A 27,856-nucleotide genomic window follows, 5' to 3' on the forward strand; every position below is an offset into this window, starting at 1 on the left:
CCAGGTCTTCCCTAGTGAGAGCCAGGGTCCTAGCCTGGTCCAAGGCAGCCAGAGGATGAGTCTTATCAGCGGCAGAAAAGTAACTGGAGACCTTGTTTGAAGAACCCGGCACTCTTCAACTAATTTATAAACAATACACATTCGTTAGAAATTAATCACATACGCAGTATGTTCCAAGTCATAGAGAGAAGAGCCAATTTGCATGAGGAATATCAGGAAACAAACAAATATATGCTGTGAGTTTAGTTTAATGATTTTTAAACACAGAGCACTTCATCTAGCATATTACATCATATATCGGACAAAACATCGGACAGAGAAGAATGTCTCCCTTGTTAATATGTATGTCCCAAATCTTGCAGTTCTTGTAAATGCTAAGTTTTGACACGTAGAGTATTCTCTCTGAAACAGCCAACGCGCGTTTCGTCACCACCGTGACTTCCTCAAGGCTGTAAGGTAATGGTAAAGCAAACATTGAAGTGTCCTGAAATTAATGCCCAAGCTGCTGTAACAGCCCTTTATAAACGAATTTTTGAAAAATTCAAATAATGTTAAGAGCACTATACCTCATTGACAAGAAGACTGATTTAAAACAAGACCTATATACAATGTCACCCTCAATATGTGAACCGAAAAGTGAATAAAAAAGACATGCAAAGAAAAGGAGTAATGTGAGAAGCATAGAACAAACTCCAGATTTAGAAGAAACAATCATACCAAATAGTGACACAGTCAGAATGAATCTGGAGTTTGTTCCATGCTTCTCACATTACTCCTTTTCTTTGCATGTCTTTTTTATTCACTTTTCAGTTCACATATTGAGGGTGACATTGTATATAGGTCTTGTTTTTAATCAGTCTTCTTGTCAATGACGTATAGTGCTCTTAACATTATTTGAATTTTTCAAAAATTCGTTTATAAAGGGCTGTTACAGCAGCTTGTGCATTAATTTCAGGACACTTCAATGTTTGCTTTACCATTACCTTACAGCCTTGAGGAAGTCACGGTGGTGACGAAACGCGCGTTGGCTGTTTCAGAGAGAATACTCTATGTGTCAAAACTTAGCATTTACAAGAACTGCAAGATTTGGGACATACATATTAACAAGGTAGACATTCTTCTCTGTCCGATGTTTTGTCCGATATATGATGTAATACGCTAGATGAAGTGCTCTGTGTTTAAAAATCATTAAACTAAACTCACAGCATATATTTGTTTGTTTCCTGATATTCCTCATGCGAATTGGCTCTTCTCTCTATGACTTGGAACATACTGCGTATGTGATTAATTTCTAACGAATGTGTATTGTTTATAAATTAGTTGAAGAGTGCCGGGGTCTTCCCTTTTGCTTCTATTACGGGCCATGTGTGGCCTGTTTAATCGATATCCTTGGTAGTGGGATATCTGACCTCGATTGGCACCTTCCTGATATTGTGTTACAGTTGAATATACCTATTGTATTGAACTGCCCCACTATCTGATTCAAATCGATCAAGTGACTGTGCGACTCATTATCCACCACTACCTTGTGTATGGACTAGACCTTGTTTGAAGACTTCTTAGGTGGCAAAGGGGCTGTGCGGTGCGGGCACCGGAGCTTGGACCAGCACCGATCACAGGAAGGAGCTCCGGGAGGCCCCCTAGTCTCTTTTTGCACCCTGCGTAGTCACAGGCCCTTAAGTAATTAAGGGGAGCCCGCGGCCATCTTAAGGTCAGGCAGCATGAGGGAGCAGCACCTAGTCTTGGAGCAGCCAGCAGCAGCGAAGACCACGATGGAAGGGGAGTAGGAGGGAGAGTGTACTGCCTACCTCCACTCCTGCGATTGAGTGGTGCAGCCCAGGCAGCCACTGAGGCCAGATCAGGGCCCCTGCACCATTTTGGAGTCAGGCAAGGCGCCACGTGGAGACCTCTCACAGTACCGAAATCTAAAATCAGCCAAATGCTTAAAAAGTCTCAGTCTGCTAGAGATGATCGTCTCCAGTCATGAGCGGCCCCCAAGCTCTGCGCGGTCTCCTAGGCGGCGAGCACCCCTCCGGGCGTACCTCCAGCTCTCACCTCCAATCTCGGGCCGCAGCACGGTCTGCGTCAGATCCCCCGGAGACACGGTGGTAGCGCAGGCGAGCAGAGGCATATCCAAGCTGTCCCCGTGAAACCGGAGCTCCTGTGGCGATCGGCCACATCTGCAATGGCATCGCTCATAAGATGGGGTCCGCAGGCAGGTAAAGGTTTGTGCCCCCACGGTCCCGTGCCGCCCTCATCCTCAAGATGGCGGACACTCCGGCCCTGCGTCTCGCTGTTGCTGATGGGCTATAATCTTGTCATAAGGGCATCAGCATACTCCACACCACGCTCAGCGTCGGCTACACCTCTTAGCACAGCTGATCTGACCGTGCTCGACTCTCTATCTGGCCCAAAAACCACTTAGTGCAGCAATTGGGGTCCGGAGCTGAAACGGCTCACGTCCGCTCAGCCATCTTGCTTGGCCACGACCAATTTTAGATTTTTTAGATTTAAATTTGTAGCCCAAGTTGTCGAATCCCACAATTGTGTTGTTCACCCTGCTCAAGTAATTAATCGCCCGTCAGATCGAAGCCGTCTACATAGGACACTGCCTCCTCATCGCATGTTTGTAATATTTATGACACTCTTGCCGAAAAGAGCTGTTCTTATACCCTTGAGGCAAATGACAGAAGTGACGCTGAGTGCCAAGGGAAGAAATTGCTGTCAAATATCTGCTGTCTGGAGCTATATTTTGGCAGAAGAATCCATTTGAGATATCTAATGTCGTTTTGTATTTCTTCCGCACAATGTTATTCATAAAGTGGGATTGTGTGCATTTTGAACTGCAAAGGTTTGTGTGCATGTGTTTAAATTTCGGTAATCTAAATCTAGACGATATGCGTTGTCAGGTTTCATTACTGGAAACAAAGGATTATTCCTCAGGGAGGTGCAAGTCTCAATTACACTTTGGTATTTGAGGTGGTCTAGAATTTCTTTGACCTGTCTTTTTGCATCATTTTTTATAGGGTACTGTCTCTGTGGATTTGGCGTAGATTTGAATGGGATTTCGTGGTGGGTAGACTCCACATCCCACCCTGCATGGTTGCGGTATAATGTCGGAGCTAGCACTAGCGCCCACTCCTGCGTGTATAAATGTTTCAAAGATTCTGGAATGAGGTCGGAAAAAGCAGGCAAAATGGCACTTTCCCCTTTTGGGCAATCCATCTCAAATTCAGGCGGCCAATCTTTTTCTGCTAACAGGATGTCATATCCATATGTTAAGTTCTCCCAAAATAGACCTTTAAATTTTCATGAGATATCCCCCTCTATTTGGAGTGTAATTTCATAAGGTCTATGTGGGACACTAACTCTTGTATCAGGTGTTTCCACCATGATGTGTTCATTCAATACTGCTGTCACCAGAAAATCCTTCAGGAGCTATTGTTACTTCTGCCGCGCTGTCTATCATCGTCATAGCACATTCCCCGTTCAGAAGCTGAGTCCTCATTAGCCTGGGCATGCCTAATTTTTAAGCCAGCTGCTTTCTTCTTTTTTAATTGAGGCTTTCCTTTATGTTACTCTTCCTGTTTGATAATATAATCTGAATTTCGATGTGTTTCCCATTTTGTCTTTGGTCAATCTTCCTGCTTTTGTTCTGACTGCCCGTCCCTTTTTGATGAACCCTGAAAGGAATAAAAGGAATGTGTATCAATGTCCTGATACCTGTCAGGTTTCCTAATGTTATCACAATTCCTAAGGTTGTACCTCTCTTCAGAGGACTCCCGTTGGGGAGCCCCACCCCTTGATCGTGAATTCTTTTCTGAATTATTATTTATAGAAGTTTTGTTTTCCCATTTCTTTTTAGAAGAAGCGGGTGCTTGCTTTGAGTTGTCCTTGCTGGGACTACCCACCATTTGTGTTTTCCCTGCTTTGGTTCCCAAATTATCTCTACCCAATGCAGCATAGGTTTCTTCAATAATTTTGGGTAATTCTCGCTCCTTATTTATCGGTGCCATGTCCCTTAGGTGACTGTGTATCGCCACTGCTGCTGCCTCCCCCTTTATGTTGCTCAGCATGATTGCGGAGACATGGGCAAAATTACCCATCAGTTTCATCCCCAAGTCCAGGGCAGGTCCTGCCCCGTACTCATTCTGTATCTGTTTCAATACTTCTGAACTGCTATGGAAGGGGTACCGTGTATTCTGATGTATACAGCAGCAAAGATTGTCCCCCAAGTGATACAATCCTCGATCAAGGGAACCATCCCTATTGGCAAGTAAATGGTTAGTATTCTATGTTTTTCCTGCGGATCTGTATGGGGAAATACTGCTTCCAGCTGTGCTACTTTTTGTGCAATCCATACAGGATTTGCTCCCATTTGGAAGGGATTGTCCCTATTACTGATTTCAGTGTCTGTGTGTTAATTGTAGGTGTGGTCTGATGTGGACCAGCTGGAGCATTTCTCACAGGTTGGACTGTTAATGTTCACATGACGAACTGGACAATGTGTCTGTCTAGCCTGACTATTTCTTCGTATATTGTATGGACTTAATCCACTGGTAGTGTATCTATCTAGGGATGTGGAGTGTATGTCGCTAAGACAGGCCAGGTCGCTCCTTCTATACTAAGCGGACCGAGTCTCACGACAAATGTTGTGTGTGGGAGGGCACCTTTAAACCAGTTTTTATGTTGCTGGTAAGTTAACAGTACTTCAATGTCTTCGTATGGAATATATTCTTCTGGTGGTTCAATTACAATGTATGTGTGGAAGAATTTAGTCACCGGATCGGCGGGTGGGAACTGAACCCAAGAATAGAATACCTCTGATCCGAATACCTTGTGTGTCTCAATCACAAAGGTAATACAGCCACCTGTTACTGGTATGCTGTGTTCTAACAATTTCATAGTTACTGCATGTTTTCAGTTCTCTGTGAGGTTAAGAGCGTTTGCAAATTCTTCTTCCCCTGAGCTACTCGCGGGGTCACTCATTTTAAAAAAGAGAAGAAAATGTTAAGAGGTAGGGCTTTGCACAATGTGGGGAACCTTTTATCCTTACAAACTTGCTAATCCTTCAGACAATACACAGAGCAAATCTGCTCAGCTAAGGCGGATCTCCCTCCCGCCGTGTCAGCTTGGTAGGAATTCTCCTCTAATTTCTAGGGGGGAGTGAGGGTCTTTTATACTAGAGTGGTCACTCCAGGGTTTCTTCTAGAATCAATATGTTTTGAAAACAACCATAAATGTTTTGGAAACAATCATGAATGTTTTTCCAAACAAATGCGATCATGCACAGCTGGCTGTTGGCCAAGGATGAAAAAAGTGGTGACCCTTATACAGAATAATTATATGGTGCATGAGGTACATGGATTATGATAGAATACTTAGTGCCTGGTGTCGAAAAGACAGGAGTAAGCAGCTAGGTAGAAGGTCACCTGTTTAGAATCGTTATTGTCGTGTGGATGGGACAATGCATGTGAAATGGGGTATACATGACAGGACTATCCTAAAGGATATGAAAGGAGCATTCCTAAATAGTGTGTAGTATCATCCCATTCTGTCCGCAGCCTCTCAGACAAAGATCCAAGTCCACCCTACCCATGTAAAATAGCCTTTATCTGGTGAAATAGGCCCTATGGAGGAGTTTCAGTTGTACTAATTGAAATCCAGCCCGTATGGCCACCTCCTGTGGGTATCTACAGTCCGCCCCCCAATCATCGTCCTCCAGCCTACCCAAGTCTCCCTCCCACTTCTCTCAGAGGTAGTCTAATGGGGGAATGCTATTCAGTAGGAGAGTCGAGTATAGCCTAGGTACCCAACTGAAACTGAAAGAAAACTTAAAGCATGAGAGAGTGGAAGAGAACTAGTGGGGGGAGGGAGAAAGCAATACACTGATAAGCACAACAGTAAATACAAAAAACAATTACTCAAACAGAAGCACTGTGTAGCATGCCCTATCAACTATAGTGGGCGGGTCTAAACCTGAGAGGCCGCAGCATCTGGGAGGCCTCAGGGCTTGGTGTTTTAGGAGGAAGACGAAGGTGGGGAGCAAGGCCTGTGACAGGCTCAGGACAGTACCAGGAATTGGGGCGGTGGCCCCGAGGGGGGGTTACAGGCTGTCCAGCCACAAGGTGTCAGTAGGGTGGTGGCTCATCATGATTGGGAGGGACACAGACAACTGGGCAGGAGAAGGATTGCAGAAAAAGGAAAGAATAGGAGGGGGAGGGAAGGGCTGCAGGCGGTCCCTTTCTGGCACCAGTGCGATGGAGGAGAAAGCAATTGCGGATAAGTGTGAGGTGCAACGTGTCTCAAAGCCAGGTGGGACAGCACCCCAGGAGAGGTGGGGCAGGAGGGAAAAAGGAAAGGGCCTCAGTGGAGTATGCAGCCGTGTAATGCATGACACTACGGCGCGCTCGGTGGGGGTGGACCGTAGTACCAGTGGTTGAACCCTAATACCAAACAGGCAATAATAAACAGTAAGTAACAGATGAGCAAGAAAAAAACAGTAAGACCCCAACAAAAATGATCATTCAGTCTATATTCATCCTTCAAGCTGGAGGGTTCTGAAAGACAAACGCACAGTAGCAGGTGCAGTGTGTGTCTATCAGTCTGCAGGTGGTCCCGGCTTAAATGGTGAGCGGGATTTGCCGTGCCCTCTGTCTTGCATGTGCTCCACCACTGCTTTCAGTGCCTTCTCCCTGCCGCTCTGCATGCGGTAGACGTTGTCCTCCTACCAGGCCCTCAACGCTGTGCTTCTGGGCTCCCTGAGACAGGAGGATCTTCCAACACAGTGGAGAAGTCTTGGGGCCATGGAGCAGCATCAATAGCCCCTTCACACAGTCTACCCAGAAAGGCCTGCAGTGCTCCATGGTCATAAAAGTCCTTGGATTTGCCGTCCATGGTGATTCAAATGCATGCCGGCACAAAGAGGCCAAATTTGATGTCCCATTTGTGGAGTCATGGCCCAAGGGAGATGAAAGCCCTCTGGCTGTTGTTTGTCTCCTTGGAGACATCCACTGCCTCCTAAATCTTGTGACTATCGAAGTGGTAGGGCCCACAAACTCTCTCCACTGTCAGGATCTGCTGCACAGGCTCATGCTGGAGGAAACAGGCTAGATTGGGTCTTGAGCCGGACTGGGTCAAGGCTCGTCTCAGCCGTATTCTATACACCCTCTACACCATAAGTTGGGGAGAGAAAGTTATACCGAAGAGGATAGGCAAGAAGTCACGGAAGAAGCCTCTGACATTGGTGCCCTCTGCTTTCTCTGGTATCTCGAAGAAGCAGGCATTGTCCCTGTGGCCCCTGTCCTCAAGTTCATGATCTTATCATGCAAGGCACTGAGATACAGGTCTCTGTCCGGCAGGAGCTAGACCCTGGTTTCGAGGGAGGATAAGCGATGGCCCAGTGCTTCCACCTTGTCATGGACACAAGCGATCTTTGCGTGCATTGACTTCGTTTCAGCTATGAGGTCCATCATTTTCACATCCATGGCCTATGCCCTACTGCCATTATCTCTTTGAGAATCAGGTCCATTGAGGTCTCTGATGAACCTTGCAGAGGGGCTGTGGGTTTGGGATAGCGCAGCTGTCTTGTTGGTTTCCCGGACAGCATCTCGTGCAGGTGTGTGGTTGGCCCTCAATGATGGACATTGTCTAGTGGCTTGCCCTGGTGCGAGACCATGAAGTGGACAGGCAGAAGCCAGGAGGAGCAGGAGCAGTTACTTTTGTGAAGAAGGTAACACACACTTTTTGAAGAAACTGGAATTTATTAGTAGTACGGTATAGACCCCTGGGACACATCTTCTCACAGGTCCAACTGCAACTCATCTCCTGCACATTCCTAGTTTACAATCAGATAGATGGTTGCTAAGGGACCGCAGTATTCCATGTCGTCATGAGAAAGCTATGGTAACTAACATCAGATTGAGCTATGTAGAATACAACACATCTCCCCCCCTTAAACAGTAAATGAAAAATTAAAAAATTTAAAAAACTATGTACATATGTAATCTTTATATTTTGTAGGCATTGTACGTTGTCTCAAATGTGATCTGACCTTAGCAATAGGCAATCTAACGGAATCAGAATTAACTCTGCATGCAATAATATTTTGTCGAGTATTAGGAGACATGGCAACTTCAGTGTCAGAGCATGGTGATACCTTCCTAGTGTTCCACCAATTCCCATCATCCAGCTTTACACTGTTACCCTTAACCACAATAATCTTTTTGGGAGAAGACCATTTAGAATGACACTTTTTTGCCTTATCTCCAACAAATAATCTCACAAACATGCCTTGCATGAAACAGCGTTTAGGTTTCACAATATTTTTGTTAAAACGATCACAATAAGCTTTTTGATATTTTTATACTCTATCTCGCACCTCCTCTAAGTTTGCATTGTATATTCCAGCTCTATTCATCCATGGTGGCACAGCCACAGAACAAGGAATCCTTCCTTTAAGTAAGGAAAAAGGTGTTTCCCTTGTCACCGAATGTGGAGTTGTGCGGTATGACCACAACATGTCCTTGACACACTGCCTCCATATCTCCTTGTTTTTGCATGCTAATTGGATACATTCAACCAATACACTGTTGAAACGTTCCACCAAGCCGTTTCCCCTTGGATGATAAACTGGTGTGGTAGTGTGTTTAATTCCCCACTTCTTCAGAAAACTCTCAAATTCATCAGATATGAATTGGGGTCCATTATCAGTAACAACTTCAGTGGGGCAACCTTCCCTTCTGAAAATGTCTTCACAAAATGAAATAACACTTGTAGACTTAACCTCCTTAACAAAGGCAACTTCTGGCCACTTGGAAAAGTAATCCACCATAACTATGGCAAATCTCTCCGATGCATTCAAAATATCAAAAGGTCCACATATATCAATGGCTAATTTATCCCATGAACCTTTAGGCATGGGCGAGGCATTTATGAAGGTTTCTTGAGAAGAGTGAGTCTTGTCGCTGCACACACAAGCCATGCAATCTCGAACAAAACGCTCAATCTGAACATCCATACCAGGCCACCAAAAATCCACACTGATCTTCCTTTTCATAGCTGACATTCCACCATGCCCTTCATGCATGATGTTAAGTAATCTATTCCTTAATTTCTCAGGTACCACCAATCTGCTACCTCTTCTAAGTAGTGCAAAAACAACAATTGATGGACAGAATGCAGAACAATGTCATACATTCACCCCAGTACAGAGATCTGGGCCTAAATCCATCGTTTTTTTGCTCATCATGCCATTCCAGTTTGAACCCAGCCATATGCAAATCAGTCTTGACCCTGTGCCCCATGGGAACAGTCCAGCCCGAACTGCCAAGCCAGGTCCTCTCTGGACTGGAAACAAGCATCCTAGGACCGGTTTCGGGCTTTCAGCCCTCGTCAGCCAGGATAGCCTGATTCCAGTGGCATGGAGAGCAAGGGACTCACGTCTGAGCATACCCTTCCCACTCGGGGTGACAAATGCAAAAACAACAATTGATGGACAGAATGCAGAACAATGTCATACATTCACCCCAGTACAGAGATCTGGGCCTAAATCCATCGTTTTTTTGCTCATCATGCCATTCCAGTTTGAACCCAGCCATATGCAAATCAGTCTTGACCCTGTGCCCCATGGGAACAGTCCAGCCCGAACTGCCAAGCCAGGTCCTCTCTGGACTGGAAACAAGCATCCTAGGACCGGTTTCGGGCTTTCAGCCCTCGTCAGCCAGGATAGCCTGATTCCAGTGGCATTGAGAGCAAGGGACTCACGTCTGAGCATACCCTTCCCACTCGGGGTGACAAATGCAAAAACAACAATTGATGGACAGAATGCAGAACAATGTCATACATTCACCCCAGTACAGAGATCTGGGTCTAAATCCATCGTTTTTTTGCTCATCATGCCATTCCAGTTTGAACCCAGCCATATGCAAATCAGTCTTGACCCTGTGCCCCATGGGAACAGTCCAGCCCGAACTGCCAAGCCAGGTCCTCTCTGGACTGGAAACAAGCATCCTAGGACCGGTTTCGGGCTTTCAGCCCTCGTCAGCCAGGATAGCCTGATTCCAGTGGCATTCTAAGTAGACCTTCTATCACATTCAACTCAGACCATATCAATTTGAAAGAATTTAAATCCTTGTGCGATTTCCATCCTTGTTCACAACTTAAGGCTTTTATAACTTTGTCCAATACAGCATCTTCTTCCATGGCTTCCTTCCACTCAACCTCACTGATAGCAGTACAAACGTCCTTTATTTCAGCAACCATCCAGTCATCATCTTCTTCTTCGTATGTGCTTTCTAACGGTAGTCTATATATGCAATCCGCATTTACATTCCTTATACCTGGAATATATTTTACATCAAAAACATATTCTTGCAAACGGTATAACCATTTTGCAATTCTGGGAGTGGCCTTCCTTGCGCCTCTTATGGAGAATAGATCTATCAAAGGTTTGTGGTCAGTATGTAATTGGAACTTGGTTCCCCACACAAATGTCCTAAAATATTGTATGCCCCACCAACCTGCTAGAGCCTCCTTTTCAATAGTGGAATAAGAGTGTTCTGCCCCTTTTAATGTGCGGGACGCAAAGCTACTACCCTTTCTTGTCCCTTGTGCAACTGGACTAACACTGCACCTAGCCCATTATTACTGGCATCAGTAATAATGATGGTTTGATCGTTAGGATCAAATGGCCTTAATGACACTGCATTTATGATGCATTTCTTAATAGAATCCACATTTTGTTGGCATAATTCTGACCATTCGAATTTGGCACCTTTCTTCATTAAGTTCCTAAGCTCATGTACTTTGTCTGAAAAATGGTGAACAAATTTTGAGTAGTACTCTGCCAATCCCAGGAATGACCTGAGTTGATCTCTATCTCTTGGAGCAGGAGCCTTTTCAATGGCTTCAACCAAACTACGTTTTGGTTTCACTCCCTCGCTGGACAAAGTGTGACCTAGATACTCCACCTCATTGACTCCGAATTTGCATTTTTCTAATGCAATCGTGAGACCAGCTTCAGAAAGTCTGATGAGAACCTCTTCCAGGATTAAATCATGATTGTTTTTATCACTCCCCCATACCAACACATCATCTTGAAAGACAACTACATTTTTTAGACCGGGTAAATAGATTGCATCACTCTTTGGAAAACAGCTGAAGCAGATGCTAAACCAAATGGCATGCGATTAAACTGATAAGCTCCTTCTGGAGTAATGAAGGAAGTGATGTGCTTTGAGTCTTCGTGTAATAGTATTTGATGGTATGCATTTGATAGATCTAAAGTGGTGACATATGTCCCCCCTTTGATAGTAGCTAACATTTCATTTATTCGTGGAAGAGGATACCGATCTATCCAGATATTATCATTTAAATCAATGCACATCCTAATATTTCCATTTGGTTTCCGGGCCAAAACTACTGGACTTAACCATTCAGACGCTTCAATTCGTTCAATTATACCTTCGTTACACAATCTGATCAATTCATCTTTAAGTTTTTCTCTTAAAACTAGAGGTACATTTCTTACTTTGTGTACTCTAGGAGTAGCATCTACTTTCAAGATGATTTTGTGTTTGAATTTTTTTAAACACCCTAATTTTTCACTAAATAGTCTGGGAAATGTATTGACCCATTTGGAAGTTGTGCTCGGTGAGGTTATTAAAACTTGTTGGGGATGATTAGGATACAACACTATATTGAGTGCTCTCTGCTCTTTCCATCCTAAAAGAGATCTTCCTTTTTTAACTACAAATAATTTGGCTATTGTCTTCCTGTCTAAAAAACACATCTCAGTTTCTATACAACCTAAGACAGGAAGCTTTTCACCATAATATCCCTCTGGGACAACATCGGTGGACTGCAATTCCTTTAAAATACCACCTAAACCTTCCCAAGTAAACTTGTCTATAATAGTAAATGGAGAACAAGAGTCTACCCATAAGTGTACATCTTTGTTCTTGATCTTAATAATGCATTTGGGAGGGCGGTAACTATCTTGTTTGTTTGTTTCACATTTGAGGACTGGACTTGATTCAATGACCATAACCTCTATATCATCATTCTCACAATCATTATCATATAGCAACTCCTCCTTGTGAGGCAGATTATCCTGAACTACTACATTGACAGACTTAGATGTTGTAGAAGAACCCGCACTCCTACACCATCTTGCAAAATGCCCTAACCTTTTGCATTTGTGGCACCTCGTTTTAATTGCAGGACAATAGGTAGCATCTGCTGTGTGTTTCGGGCTGCCACACCTATAACAAAATCTAGGTTTAAATCTCATATTTTCTTGTTTGTTGACAGATATAGGTTTGTCCTCCACTCTTTTTGTATTCCTTTTTATGTTGTGTATAGTGTCATCCTCTTGGAGTATTTTTGGGGAAGGAGTATTTAACTCCTTTAAATATCTGGACTTGTTGTCCATCCTTTTGGCTACTGACAATGTTTTATCTAAAGAAGGATCCTTTAAACCCAAAAGTTTTTCCTATATTTTTAAATTAGACATTCTATTAATTAGTTGGTCCCTAATTAGATCATCCCTCATGTCATGGAATTTACATGTGACAGCTAACATTCTTAAATTTGCTACATATTGTTCAATGGTTTCTCATGCTGCCTGTACACGTGAAAAGAATTTGTGTTTCTCCACAACAACACTGACTTTTTCCCGAAATTCTCTTCTAACGCTTTTAAGGCAACTTCGTATATGTCAATATTGCTGTCTCCAGAAGATTCATTATCAGCGCTGGCTTCAGTCACAGTGGCTTCCATTGAAGGTAAGGTTTTTAGAACATTTCTTCCCTCCAAGCCTAAAAATTGTTTTAAAATTGCTAATTTCCTTTTTGAAACGTAGTCATCACCCCCAATGGCTTCTAAATAAGTTTCAAAAGTTTCTTTCCAGTGCTCCCATAACATGCATGGTTCACCAGGACTTGGTAAGAAATAAGGTGGTGCTGGAATCACCTGTGAGTACATTGTTCACTGAAAATAAAATGCACTTGTGGTGAATTTCCAATAAGATTTGGGTGATGCTACGTTCTTAGTATGCTTATGCTATAAAGCAAACAAAAGATGAAAAGAAAAAAATTACTAATGTTCCTTTAGTAATTAGAATAAAAAAAATAGTTTTCAGCATCAACTTGTAAATAATATTTTTAACAGTGTGAGAATAACAGTGTTTTCTTTTCTCTTTTTAAAAAAAAAAATGGATTCACCTCCGTGTGGTATATAGACTTGAGTATTAGTCCTTTGTTAGTTTTTGTTACACTCTTTGTGGTCTTCGAAGGGAATAATGTTAGTCCCTTGTTTGTTTTAGTACCACAACCGGGATCCTTTGCGTGTGAAGAATGCTCGGGCAAGCGGAATGGAGTCAGCAGTGTGAACGTCCGTGTGGAGAATGCTCGATGCACAAAGAATCCAGGTACGTGCAGTTATCAATTTGAATAAAGCTAAAATGCTGCCATGAGAGATCTGTGCATCCAAACTGCAAAATGAATGCTTCAAAGGCAAAACAACACCAGTTTAATAAATGCGCGTTGGTAACCCGGCAAAACAGTCGCCGGCAACCATGCGCTAGTTGGCACAATCAAAACGCGTCCTGTCAATCCACAGCCCAAACTTGAAACGAAACTCCACAGTCTATGGTAGCAATTCTCTCAACAATAAGATGAGAAACTATAACGGAGGTCCGCCGCCCTACGCGCAGGGTCGATCCATCAAAAATACATACACACGGTGCCACTTCCCTTCACTCGCAGGATTAATCCATCAAAGATAGAGGTCGCACAGCAATAATTTCTCCAATTAGATGCCAGACTTCTATAAATTTACAAATGTTACTGAGTAATCAATGTCGCAAGCAATCAATGTCGCAGAGAAGAATAATCCAGGGGTCACTCACGGTCCCAATTGGTTCTAGCACAACCGTCCAAAGTTCATCTTTTGTAGGGTTGCTTCCACGCTCGTCGCCAGTTTTGTGAAGAAGGTAACACACACTTCTTGAAGAAACTGGAATTTATTAGTAGTACGGTATAGACCCCTGGGACACATCTGCTCACAGGTCCAACTGCAACTCATCTCCTGCACATTCCTAGTTTACAATCAGATAGATGGTTGCTAAGGAACCTCAGCATTCCATGTCGTCATGAGAAAGCTATGGTAACTAACATCAGATTGAGCTATGTAGAATACAACAGTAACAACACTTGGTCCCCTGCGGGGGGGGGAGGGGAGGAGGGCCTGGAGAGCGGAAGGCAAGTCAGCAGTGAAAATAGAGGAGGGTGTTTATGAGCACAGGAGCACAAATCGTCAAACAAGATTATCACAGAATACACAGAAGTTGCACTTTATATGGATAGGCCCTGGTGGCCACTCGAACCATATACTAAAATAGTGGTATAAGTACCACGTACAGAAAAGGGAAAAGGCCTAGGGCCTCTAGAATCGCTGGGCCTACAAGGAGCTAACGTCAGTTAGTGACCAGGAGGTCCACGGGTGGCGTGTGCAGAGCAAATAGTCACACGCGGGCTCCCATAGGTTTCAATGGGTGCGTAAAAAGTACAAAGTTACTGCAAAAGGAATCTTCCGGATGACCTAGGAACTTAAGATTTGGAACACAGGCACTAGAGATGTATTACGACACATGGGCACCGGAGTACCAGCTTTACCTCACCCACAGGAAGCGGGTGCATAGGCCTCAAAGTGCGTCGGGTTTCTTCTATCTGTTCCGTTGAGCCTGGGACAAAGATGCTGCAGGCGGTCGGTCGGGAAGAGATGCAGTGGATCCAAGAGTGGATCGGAGATGTTGAAGACCTGTAAGCAGAGGGGACAGTGTTCACAGTCACTAGCCAGTGACCAGCGTGGCACCAAGTGGGTACCAGGCGATGTCGGGTGCAAACAGGAAGGAAGGTGTAGCTTGACTCTGCAGCCACGTGGTCCCTGAAGGTCGACGACGTCCAGGAGTCGAGTCACGAGCTGTCCCACGCAGGCTCTCGCTGTCGGCGGTGTCGGCGACTTGATCGAAGCAAACAAGCCTTGGCAAAAGCAATTGTTGTAGGCAAGGAGTTTAAGCTGATGGTTCTGACCAGCAAGGTCAGAGGAACTGCTCCTTTGGAGGGGAGCAAGGGCCAGTCTGGAGCAACCAGACCAGCGGTGTTTGTCGTAGATTTCGTCGCCAAGATGGCCACTAGCCAGCAGGCCAGCAACCGGTTAGGCGCGTCGAGTGGCAAAATGCAGAAGGGCCCCACGCAGATCGTGGAGATGCTGGAGGGCTCACCTTTGGTGCAGATGCTGCTCGAGGGTTGGGCTTCTCAGGACCCAAAGCACAACTTGGAGGGAGCCTCGGTTGTTGCACTGGTCAGCTTGTCGTAGTCGTTCCAAGATGGCTGGCTCCACGTGTCTCGGTGCCTCCACGGGTCTCCTCTTTGCAGGGACTGTGGATCGGGCGGTGAGAGGTCTGGAGGTCCAGGTCTTGTCAGTCTCTGGGCTCGGGCTCCGGCGGGAGGCGGCGGCAAAGCAGACGGTGATTCGCTGGATGGTGCTTGCGTTAGCAAGGTGGTCACTCCCTGACCACAGGGGAGATTTTCTTCAGTCTTCTGTGCAGCAGAATGTCGAAGTTCCCGTCTTCTTCTTAGTTTCAAGTTGATTCCAGGATGTCTGAAGTCTTAGGACACAGCTCCTACCTTTATTCGGATTCTAGGGGCCGGACTACCTGCTAGGTCCCTCCCTATGGGTGGGACCAGGAAGGGGGGTGGTTACACCCCCAATCCTTTGTCCAGCTCGCCCCAGGCCCGGGACTGGTGTGCCCCAGGACCGGTTTGAACTGGCATATGCCCCGAGGCTCCTTGTGAGCCACAGGCATGTCTGGTTTCTTTCAAGCCCTACCTGACCAATACACAAAATCCTGTCTGGGGTGGTGCACGCACCTCCCCTGGCAGGAAACCCTTTGTCCACACCTCCCAAGCTGGAAGGACTCCCAGCAGCAGGAGGGCAGACTTGTGTCTGTGGTGGCAGCATCCATTTTGTGGAGCTGAGGCTATGTCTGATTTTACCCGGGTTTCAGGTACTGTACATGTCGTGTCCCTCTAGAAGGGTGGAATGCTAACCCCGTCGCCAGAATTGGCGAGGGGTTAGTATTCCAATTCGTATGACACCTTACTCGACATGTTTTGATAAAGCCAAACCAAAGATAGCATTTAACCGCGAGGTTCATAATGCACTTAAGAGTATATGGTATGACGATATCTGGAAACAGTAGAAGGAAGTTGTTCCGACCACTGCAGACAGGCTCAGCTCATGCCAGAGCACCATCTCACATGGAACCAAGCACTCTGCCTTCAGGATTGTTAAGGCCTGCCATAGGAGTGACTCATAGGTTACCAGGTGTCCCATTTAAGGTTAGGTATAGGTATACTACACCTAAGTAAGAGGTGATTACACCAACTTACCCCAGCTGAGTGATCAGCCAGTTGTGTCAGATTGTTAGGCCAAGCCTGGGGTGGCATAATACATGCTGCAGCCCCTGGCAGGCCTTGGGTACACCAATGCCCTGGGTACCTAGTGTACACTGGTACAGGGGCTGACAGGGTGATCCAACCAATTGGGTATGTACCTAGGGTACATGGAGTCCATTTTACAGAGAGAGCAGATAGCCTGAGAGCCTGAATGGCAGGATCTCAGGCCAACTAAGTCGAAAAACCAGCTAGACACTAGGCAAAAATTTGGGGGTAACCATAGTCAGATATCCACCTTCCTACACAACCCCCCCCCAAACGAAGGGAGATAAGGCTGACCTTGACCAGGTAAGCCTATATTGCCCAAGTGGCCATATAAGGAGGAACCAGCACTGGCATGGTTACCCCCTGTCTCATGGTCCACTAAGCAATCCCTCACCCTAAGGGTATCAGAGGGTCTCCACCATAGGGAATCTCTACCTGTGGTGTGTCTTGGCAAAGTAAAAGGCTGGTGTTGAGATGGAGTACTGAAGTGAGTGTCCTCAAAGTGAGGCCTCAGCTTCCTCCAATCATCCTCCACCATGGATGCCTTTCTTTCTTTAACTGAGTTGCACTGTGCTCTCAGGGTCAGCCTCTGGCTACCTAAAGCTGGAGGCTGGGTCCCTTTTGTGGGCTTACTGGAGGGACAGGTCAGGTTTGGGGCCCTAAGGTCCCATGTTTGCCTGTGCCCAACAGAATCCCCCTGGGGGAGGTCCCTAACTACCTGTAAAGGAGATCCCTCAGGAATGTTTTTACCCATCACCTGACTAGGGCTACTAGCCAGGCAATCCTCATTCTTTTGATGGGGGGGTTCTTGTGGACAGGGGCCCTCTGGGGGTCCACTGGCCTCCCTGACCTCTGCAGCCCTGGGCTGACTGAGGCAGGGTAGAGAGAGGCAGGCTACCTGCACCAGACTGGATCCCACCTTGGAAGGGGCCACTGACATCAGAGGCTCTGCCAGGCCAGGCCTGGCTACCTCTGGGGCAGTTCCTTCACAAGGGGTGAGGTCAGATCCCTGAGGAGGCTGACCTTTTCCTAATGTCTGGGGAGAGGGAGACTTTTCTTCCTCCCCACTACTCTCAGTTTGTGTGGAGTGATCCATTGTTTCAGGCTTCACTACACCTATGTCAGTCTGAGTATAGGCTGAGACCATTACAGCCTTGCCAACCTTTTCAGGGGGGCACTCAGTTTGTGTTTGAGCTGTGACTGTCACAGCTCTGCCAGTCCCTACAGGGAAGTCTGTCTGTGCCTGGGCTGTGGCTACCACTGCCCTTCCAACCTTTTCAGGGAGGAAATCTATTTGGACAGGGGTTGTGAATGGCACAACCCCCCTACCCTTTTGTGAAAGGCCTACCATTTTAGAATGGGTGTCTTGTTCAACTCCAGCCCAAGCTGAGAGTTCTAAGTCATTCCCCAGTAAGCAGTCTACAGGCAAGGTTGGGGACACTGCTACCCTTTTAGGGCCAGTGACCCCTCCCCAGCTGAGACATACCTCTGCCATGGGATGACTGTTCTGTTTGCCATCAATGTTAGTCACCTGGTAGGAGAAACCGGGCAAAAGCTGCTCAGAGGGAACTAGCCAATGGGCCACCATTGTGATGCTAGCCCCAGTGTCTCTGTAGGCCTCAGCTTTTGTACCATTGATGTAGGGCTCCTGTCTGTACCTACCCAAAGTGTTGGGACAGGCAGTGAAGTTGGCAAACCCCATGCCACCATCACAGACAAGAGTGGTTGCTGTAGGGGAATTGGCTAAGCCAGGGTCCCCCTGTGTTCCCCAAGTAAACCCACCCAGATTTCTGGGGGCACTCCCACCACCTGGGGGATTACTGCTGACAGTAATAGGTGGTGTGACAGGAGTAATTGGAGGAACAGTTTTGTTTTTAGCCCTTGGGCAACCGCTGTCAGTTTTCCAATGCCCAGGAGTTTTACACTCATGGCAGTAGGGCTTTTTAGCTGTGGTAGAGGAGGGAGCTTGGGACCCACCACCCTGTGTGGAGTTTTGGGGCCCTGAGGAAGGTTTCTCTTTTTCTTTATCCCCACCCTTCTCTTGAGGCTTGGTGGTATCTTTCTTTTGGTCACCACCCTGGTTTTTAGGCCTGATCCTGGTCCTGACCCATTTATCTGCCCTCTTTCCCAATTCTTGGGGAGAGGTCAAATCTGAGTCTACCAGGTGTTGATGGAGAAGCTGGTTTTGACAATTACTTAAAATCTGCTCTCTCATCATCAAATTGTACAATCCTGTATAATCAGACACCTTACTTCCCAGCAACCAACCCTCCAAAGCCTTAGTGGCACATTCCACATATTCAGACCAGTCCTGAGTCTGTGTCTTCTGGGTGTCTCTGAACATTAACCTGTACTGTTCAGTGGTTAAGCCTAACCCATCAACTAGGACACTCTTCAGGACTCTGTAATTTCTGACATCCTCTTCTCTAACAGTGAGGAGTCTATCTCTGCCTCTCCCCTCAAAGGAGAGCCATAAGATTGCTGCCCACTGGTCTTCAGGAACCTGCTGCACTTTGCAGGCTCTCTCAAGAGCAGTCATCCATTTGTGGATGTCATCCCCACTTTTGTAGGGGGGCACAATCTTGGACAGGTTCCTATTGTCAAAGACCCTATCTTTGTCCCTAGGGACATTGCTGCCACCAGTGGGTATAGACCCACTCTCTCTATGCTGCCTAGCCTTGCTCAGTTTTTCTTCCATCAGGGCTACTTCTAGCTCCTGCTTCCTGATCCTCAGCTGGGCTTCCTGCATTCTGGCCTCATGTTCCCTCCTCTGAGGGGTGGTCAGTCTCCTTCTGGAGTGACCTTGAGAGCCTCTAGAGCCATGGGAAGCATTGGAGTCACCTGAGCGATTCCTTTGCCTTCCAAGCCCTGTGTTAAGTCCACTGGGGAGATCCAATGGGGTGAACCCACTGTCAGTCCCCAATAGCCTTAGTTTAGCTGGGCCAAGTATAACACTTGGCACTGGGCTAGTTCTCCCTTCATCCCCACTCACATCTGTATCCCCATCACTTTCTTCCTCTGTGGTAGGCATCCCATCTAAGGGGTGACTATTGGGAAGGGGTACTTCAGTGGCATCTTCAGAAGGGGGGCCTCCTGTTCCTGTCCCTAAGGGGGCTAACTGGGAAGCTTTCTTGAGTGCTCTCTGATTCTCATCATTCTGTAAGAGCTCTCTGAGCTCAGCAGAGTTTGGGTTCTTGGGCTGTTTAAGGCCTCTAAGAGTTGCCAAATGCCTGAGCTCATTCTGATTAAGGGTAGCAAAGCTGGATGGTGCCCTCTGGGGGTCACTCTCAACAGAGATGGGTACAGTGGACCCCTCTGCCCCGGCCATTGCTCTTAAGTGTGGGTGGATGTGTTGCAATCTACCTACACTTGGGTTTACCTACTAAACCTATCTAGTAGTTGTAGTCAGGGTGTGCTACTCCCTTTGCTCTACAACAACTAAGTTCAGTAGAACTTAAGTATATCTAATCTTGTTTTATATGTACCTACAGGTACCTATGTGATCTTTCAATTGGTAACCAAGAGATTACAATGGTAAAACACAGCAAGCTCAAATCCCACCGCTGCCACCAATGTGAGAAGTTGGCCTGGTATATGATGCTCACTAGTTAAAGTGATCACCTTGTACCATGCCAAGCAACCCTTATGGTGTGGTTGTAAGTCAACCTTTTCGGACTAGCTGCCCTAGTGGTAGCGTAGGCTAAGCAGTCTTTGAGGCTAAACTCGTGAAGCGTGTTAAGCAAGCTGTTTTACCAATAGCAACCCCCTTTTATACCAATGAAAGGACACCACACAGATATATATTCAAAATATATATGTATTTATTTCTCAAAGTAACCCCTAGTCTCTTTATGAGCACAGGAGCACAAATCGTCAAACAAGATTATCACAGAATACACAGAAGTTGCACTTTATATGGATAGGCCCTGGTGGCCACTCGAACCATATACTAAAATAGTGGTATAAGTACCACGTACAGAAAAGGGAAAAGGCCTAGGGCCTCTAGAATCGCTGGGCCTACAAGGAGCTAACGTCAGTTAGTGACCAGGAGGTCCACGGGTGGCGTGTGCAGAGCAAATAGTCACACGCGGGCTCCCATAGGTTTCAATGGGTGCGTAAAAAGTACAAAGTTACTGCAAAAGGAATCTTCCGGATGACCTAGGAACTTAAGATTTGGAACACAGGCACTAGAGATGTATTACGACACATGGGCACCGGAGTACCAGCTTTACCTCACCCACAGGAAGCGGGTGCATAGGCCTCAAAGTGCGTCGGGTTTCTTCTATCTGTTCCGTTGAGCCTGGGACAAAGATGCTGCAGGCGGTCGGTCGGGAAGAGATGCAGTGGATCCAAGAGTGGATCGGAGATGTTGAAGACCTGTAAGCAGAGGGGACAGTGTTCACAGTCACTAGCCAGTGACCAGCGTGGCACCAAGTGGGTACCAGGCGATGTCGGGTGCAAACAGGAAGGAAGGTGTAGCTTGACTCTGCAGCCACGTGGTCCCTGAAGGTCGACGACGTCCAGGAGTCGAGTCACGAGCTGTCCCACGCAGGCTCTCGCTGTCGGCGGTGTCGGCGACTTGATCGAAGCAAACAAGCCTTGGCAAAAGCAATTGTTGTAGGCAAGGAGTTTAAGCTGATGGTTCTGACCAGCAAGGTCAGAGGAACTGCTCCTTTGGAGGGGAGCAAGGGCCAGTCTGGAGCAACCAGACCAGCGGTGTTTGTTGTAGATTTCGTCGCCAAGATGGCCACTAGCCAGCGGGCCAGCAACCGGTTAGGCGCGTCGAGTGGCAAAATGCAGAAGGGCCCCACGCAGATCGTGGAGATGCTGGAGGGCTCACCTTTGGTGCAGATGCTGCTCGAGGGTTGGGCTTCTCAGGACCCAAAGCACAACTTGGAGGGAGCCTCGGTTGTTGCACTAGTCAGCTTGTCGTAGTCGTTCCAAGATGGCTGGCTCCACGTGTCTCGGTGCCTCCACGGGTCTCCTCTTTGCAGGGACTGTGGATCGGGCGGTGAGAGGTCTGGAGGTCCAGGTCTTGTCAGTCTCTGGGCTCGGGCTCCGGCGGGAGGCGGCGGCAAAGCAGACGGTGATTCGCTGGATGGTGCTTGCGTTAGCAAGGTGGTCACTCCCTGACCACAGGGGAGATTTTCTTCAGTCTTCTGTGCAGCAGAATGTCGAAGTTCCCGTCTTCTTCTTAGTTTCAAGTTGATTCCAGGATGTCTGAAGTCTTAGGACACAGCTCCTACCTTTATTCGGATTCTAGGGGCCGGACTACCTGCTAGGTCCCTCCCTATGGGTGGGACCAGGAAGGGGGGTGGTTACACCCCCAATCCTTTGTCCAGCTCGCCCCAGGCCCGGGACTGGTGTGCCCCAGGACCGGTTTGAACTGGCATATGCCCCGAGGCTCCTTGTGAGCCACAGGCATGTCTGGTTTCTTTCAAGCCCTACCTGACCAATACACAAAATCCTGTCTGGGGTGGTGCACGCACCTCCCCTGGCAGGAAACCCTTTGTCCACACCTCCCAAGCTGGAAGGACTCCCAGCAGCAGGAGGGCAGACTTGTGTCTGTGGTGGCAGCATCCATTTTGTGGAGCTGAGGCTATGTCTGATTTTACCCGGGTTTCAGGTACTGTACATGTCGTGTCCCTCTAGAAGGGTGGAATGCTAACCCCGTCGCCAGAATTGGCGAGGGGTTAGTATTCCAATTCGTATGACACCTTACTCGACATGTTTTGATAAAGCCAAACCAAAGATAGCATTTAACCGCGAGGTTCATAATGCACTTAAGAGTATATGGTATGACGATATCTGGAAACAGTAGAAGGAAGTTGTTCCGACCACTGCAGACAGGCTCAGCTCATGCCAGAGCACCATCTCACATGGAACCAAGCACTCTGCCTTCAGGATTGTTAAGGCCTGCCATAGGAGTGACTCATAGGTTACCAGGTGTCCCATTTAAGGTTAGGTATAGGTATACTACACCTAAGTAAGAGGTGATTACACCAACTTACCCCAGCTGAGTGATCAGCCAGTTGTGTCAGATTGTTAGGCCAAGCCTGGGGTGGCATAATACATGCTGCAGCCCCTGGCAGGCCTTGGGTACACCAATGCCCTGGGTACCTAGTGTACACTGGTACAGGGGCTGACAGGGTGATCCAACCAATTGGGTATGTACCTAGGGTACATGGAGTCCATTTTACAGAGAGAGCAGATAGCCTGAGAGCCTGAATGGCAGGATCTCAGGCCAACTAAGTCGAAAAACCAGCTAGACACTAGGCAAAAATTTGGGGGTAACCATAGTCAGATATCCACCTTCCTACAGTGGGCCTCCAGGGTGTTAGAGCCGCTCATTGGTAAGGGAGATATGGTGCAGCGGTGCATGCCACAACATGGCCTTTCGGCATCAGGGAGACCCATAGATGGGGGAGGAGAGGATTCTGGTGCCCATGGCCCTGATTTTTTCTTTTTTTGTTTAAATCGTTTTTATTAACCTTTTTTGTTTGTTTTGCACATTGATCAGTAAACATTACAGTCAGAGCAGCACTCATGTAACAGATGGGAAAAAAAGAGGGGGAGAGAGTTAATTGCCAGTAGGAAGGTACACTTTGACTATTAACGACATGACAATGCAAATGCAGGGTGCATTAATTAAAGCTTGTGGCAATATCACAAGAAGGACAAAGTGGTGCTGCTAAATTACGACATCAGGTAGTATGCTAGTAGTGTAGGAACAGTGCAGTTCAAACAAAACCTGGGACATAGGGCACAACAAAACGAAAGCGAAGGAAGGGTAGGGAAGAGTCGCATAAGACCTGCCGCCATATCTAAATTGGCTGGAGGGCCCCAAACACCTCTAAGACTCAGTGGTAGCAGGATTCCGTGGCATATGGGCGATGACTGTCCAAGTGTCGGTGCTAGTCCACATTCCCGTCAGTGGGGGGCATACCCCGAGTGATGATCCTCTGAAATGCAATTGGGGATCCCGTGTCCATGTCTGCCCCCAAAAGTTTGCAAGCCATCGCATCCCATTGAGGTGCCAAGCAGGTCCTCACCACGCAGTACCACACCCTCGCCCAGTTGAGTAGGGGTCTGCGCAAAGCAAGAGGATGCGGTGGCAGGGGGGATTTCCACCGCTTGGTAAGCAAGCGTTTGGCTGTTATTAGACCGAGGTCTAGAAACCGTGTGGCAGCTCTGAATTTCTTGTTTCTTCTGAAGAGGTGTAACACATGGGCTTCCCAGGTCGGGGGAATGGTGCGGGAGGTGCAGCTTATGAGGGTAGTGGTCACAGTACTCCAATAGTCAGTCAGGACTGGGCACCCCCAAAGCAAATATATTAGGTCAGCATCTAACTGCCTGCAGATGGGACAAGCCGCATCCATGCGGAGGAAGTACCTGTTAATGTGGGCTGGGGTAAGGTAGGTCTGATGGAGTATGAAAAATGTTATCTGTCGGAATCGCTGATTCCGGGGGATGCGGGTCGGGCCGCCACGAGCAGCCATCCATTCCCTATCCGTAAATGCCCTACCCAGTGCCCCTTTCCAGTGAAGTCGAAGTCGGGTGAGATCTGCTTCCGTGTGTTGTTGGAGTGAAGATGTGAACCAGTGCGTAAGACGTTTCCCTCTCCCCATCACGTGAAGGTACTGCAGTGTGTGGTGTATGGGAGGTTCCTGGGCAAGCGCACCCCATTTGGACGTTAACGTAGCTATGAGTGTTCTGTGTAGTAAGAACTGCCCAGGAGGTATATTCTCCCCTGCTACGAGTTCTTGGAATGGAATAAGAGCACCTTCCTGAAAGAGGTCCTCCACGTCCTGTATCCCCTCCGATGTCCAGTGATGTAACTCCGTCGCCGTCATGTAGGTGTCCCCCCAATAGTGGGATAGCGGGTGCGTATGGGATGGTGGTCCTAGTGAGGAAAAGACACCTACGGAAGCATTTGTGTGCTACAGTGAGGAGAAAAATATCTGGGGGTCTAAGTGTGGAGCAAGGGTGGAAAATCTGAAGAAGGGTTGGCAGCGGTAGCGGGGGTTGCATAGAGGCTGTGTCTAGCAGGTAACGGGAGGACATCCACCGGCAATCCACTGCAGCTGGGAGGCCAGATAGTAGTGCTCAAAATTGGGCACCGCGAGGCCGCCCAACTCAGTAGGCAGGTAAAGTTTTCCCATGGATACTCTATGGCGTGAGGTCCCCCATATAAAATCCCGCACTACTCTTTCCCACTGCTTAAAGAAGCGGGGTGAGATGATGAGGGGCAGAGTGGCAAAGTAATATAGGAGGCGGGGAAGAACCACCATCTTAACCATGGCGATTCTACCAGAGATTGCCAGAACCCCATCTGAGACCGAATCGCTGTGGAAGCGCGGACAAGAGGTCGAAGAGGTCAGCTTTGGCGCGATAAACCCAGACTCCTAGGTAACAAAAAGGGTCGGTGCACCAGGCCACTGGAGTCCCCCCGAGTGTGCAGCCCGGATCCTGGATGTCCCCTAGGAACGGGGAGAGTATGGACTTTGTCGGGTTGACTTGCAGCCTGGAGGCTTGCGCAAACTGGCTAAGGGCTCGGTCAAGGGAAGGGGGAATATCATGAAGGTCCCTGGCATATATTAACATGTCATCCGCGTAAAGCGAAATGGTGTATATACCATCACCTAGTTTGATCCCCATATCAACGTGCATGCGGATATGAGCCGCCAGCGGCTCCTCCGCTAGCGCAAATAGTAGCGGGGACAACTGGCATCCCTGCCGTGTCCCACGTCGTACTCGAATCGGATCTGAAATATAGGGGCCCTTACGAACCCGAACTGATGGGTTACAGTATAACAACTTGTAGTAATCAAGCCCACATCCAAGAAGTAGTTTAAGGTAGATTTATTGAAGTTTGTTACAAGATGTAGGTTAGTTGTAAATAAGCCCCACCAGGAGCAGCCAGCCAGGCGCTCAGCCCATCTCCAACTGTGAGTTCCCACTCCCAACATTCCATCTTGCATCATTCAGGCAGCATTCCACTGGCACATCATGAACCATAACAAACCAGGATACTACATATCCTCCTTTCTTCCCAAGAAAAACAGAAAAGAAAACTGTAACAGGTGAAGAGTAAAGGAGAAAAGCAGGAACAAGATGGAGAAACTAGATGCACGAAAGAGAGAACCAAAAGGAGACAAGAAAGGCAGTGAGAAAAATAAAAAACGTGGTTGGCAAAGTAAACTCAAAACCATTACCCATCCTCCTTTCCATACACAAAGAGAAGAATGAAACAGAAAAAGAGACGAATGAAGAATAGAAAAAGAAACCATTAATGACTGTCCTCTGCATACCCACTAGCCAGGTAGAGATACAAGAAGGCAGCTCACATCAGGAGGAAACAAGACGACAGAGGAGAAAGGAATGCAAATACTCATTCTTCCCTGTCAAAAGCATGAAGAAAGAAATTACAAATAGAAAAATACAACTGGGCTAAAAAACTAGAACAATTGAAACGCCCAGAGTAACGTAACCCATGCACTATGGCGACTTAAACCAAAACACCCGCTAAGGGTAAAGACATTTGCTTATGCATGGGCAACCTCGAGTGGAGGTATAGATATGTGCACTGTTGAAAACAAAACATGACCAACACTAAACACCTTAAGAAAGGTAAAACGTGCATTGCAGTGAAGGCAATAGACATATGATGTGATGTCCACCTACGGACGCACCTCGACTGGAGGTAAAAATGCTATGCACAGGATAATAGGGAATGACCCCACAACACACCTCCAGAGAGGTCAAGAGATTGTGGATAGAAAATGCGGGACACACGTCCGCGCGACGCACCTCAACTGGAGGTAAATTGATATGCACATGAAAATGGGACAAAACCCCAAAACACACCTCGCGGAGAGGTCATTAGATGAGCATGTGCGAGTGGGACAGTAGTCCACACATAACATTGTGTACACGAGGAGGGACACTGTAATAAAGGTGAAAATACCTTGAGGAACAGACCTCGTGTGGGGAACAAAAACGTTATGCACAAGTGTACAATCACCTCGTAAGGAGGTAATGACAATGTGTACCCCACACTGTGACCAACATAGTCACGACACCCTATAAAAATAAAAACTTAAGAACTTGCACCTCCAGTGGAGGTCAATGTGTATGCACATAAAAAAAAAAAAAAAAGACACACCTCACGGAGAGGTCAGACACACCTCACAGGTGGGTCAACAAACAATGTGCATAAAGAAGTATCATCAGTAAATGGAATGAGACACTTTAAAGTGAAATACATTTAGACTTGCAAAATTGGCATACTAATAGTGAACAATAAGGCACTGAACATGGAGCTAACACAAAGGAGTAAATACACCTACATAGCACCTGCGTACTGAAAAACGATCTATAAAAGGACTTGTGTAGTTCAGTCAAATCACTAAGACAGGTCCGGTACTGCAAAGAAAATCTTCAGCGCCTCAAATGTAAATGTGAGCACTCAGTTTCAGGGCGGTTTTAATTTGACTAAATCAGAACTAGGTTGAAAAATGGCAGTCTGAGAAAAGAGAAGCGTTATAGAATTCCAAATAGTGAAAACATCTTGTTGTGGCCAAGGATGTAAATAATGCCACTCACCCCTCTGAAAGATAATCCCCTCGATTACAGAGATCATTAGAAAACACTCATTACCGCAGCATTGATGAAGATCCCAGCATGACTCGTGCTTCAGACATGTTAAAGCTACAAGCGACATTACCCAAAATGCCATAACTGCAACGCAGAGAAAGTGATGGAAAAACCTAGTCACTCCGAGGTAAAACCAGCAAACAAAACGTGGTTGGCAGAATGACAGTCTGTGTAACCGCAAATCACGTAGACGATTTCCAACCCCAAGATGGCGCCACGCTATCCCACGCCGTGCAGGGTGGTTCACGGCACGCCAGTGCCTCCAAACGCTGATGGGCAAACACGGAGCTTCCAAAAAACGTCACAAGAGGCTCCTGAGCTGTCCCGCACGAGAACATGGGCCAGGTAAGGTGTGCACGCACACATTTAAATTCGAGATACAGCGCAACTGCCAATTTTTAAGAGGCCTCAGAGAGGAAAAAAAAACAAATATACCTTTGAACAAAATAAAACTTTACCAAGCCTACGATGTCATTCTCGTCTTCCGCAGTAGGCAGGAAAACTTTAAACTGATCCTCAAAACCAGCCGCAAACAGTTAAAAAAAATGTCGAACAAACAATTCAGCACTTGAATAACGCAGCACATGTAAATTTTGGGACATCTCCAGGCTTAGAGAGACCCCAGTGCTCACGAAGAGTGCCGGTTTTCACATAATGCGATTCACTGTTGCTTGCCATTCACTGTTGCCAAATCT

The 27,856-nt window shown here is 46.9% G+C and overlaps 1 protein-coding gene across 2 annotated transcripts in view; it reads right to left on the reverse strand.

The window, feature by feature from the left end:
- The window catches only part of LOC146871743 (G protein-coupled receptor 61-like), a 184,147-nt gene extending 156,860 nt beyond the window's left edge, over positions 1–27,287 (reverse strand). The window contains exon 1 of one of the 2 annotated variants that reach the window (XR_014959599.1): positions 27,165–27,256. The gene's annotated coding sequence lies outside the window, so the exon portion shown is untranslated. Of the gene's footprint in view, positions 1–27,164 lie in introns of both variants that reach the window. The other variant, XM_085599775.1, reaches the window with a different exon arrangement.
- Positions 27,288–27,856: the final 569 nt, after the last annotated feature.

This window comes from Triturus cristatus, chromosome 1_1 (genome assembly GCF_964204655.1).
Source record: "Triturus cristatus chromosome 1_1, aTriCri1.1, whole genome shotgun sequence".
In the NCBI taxonomy this organism is placed as follows: Eukaryota; Metazoa; Chordata; class Amphibia; order Caudata; family Salamandridae; genus Triturus; species Triturus cristatus.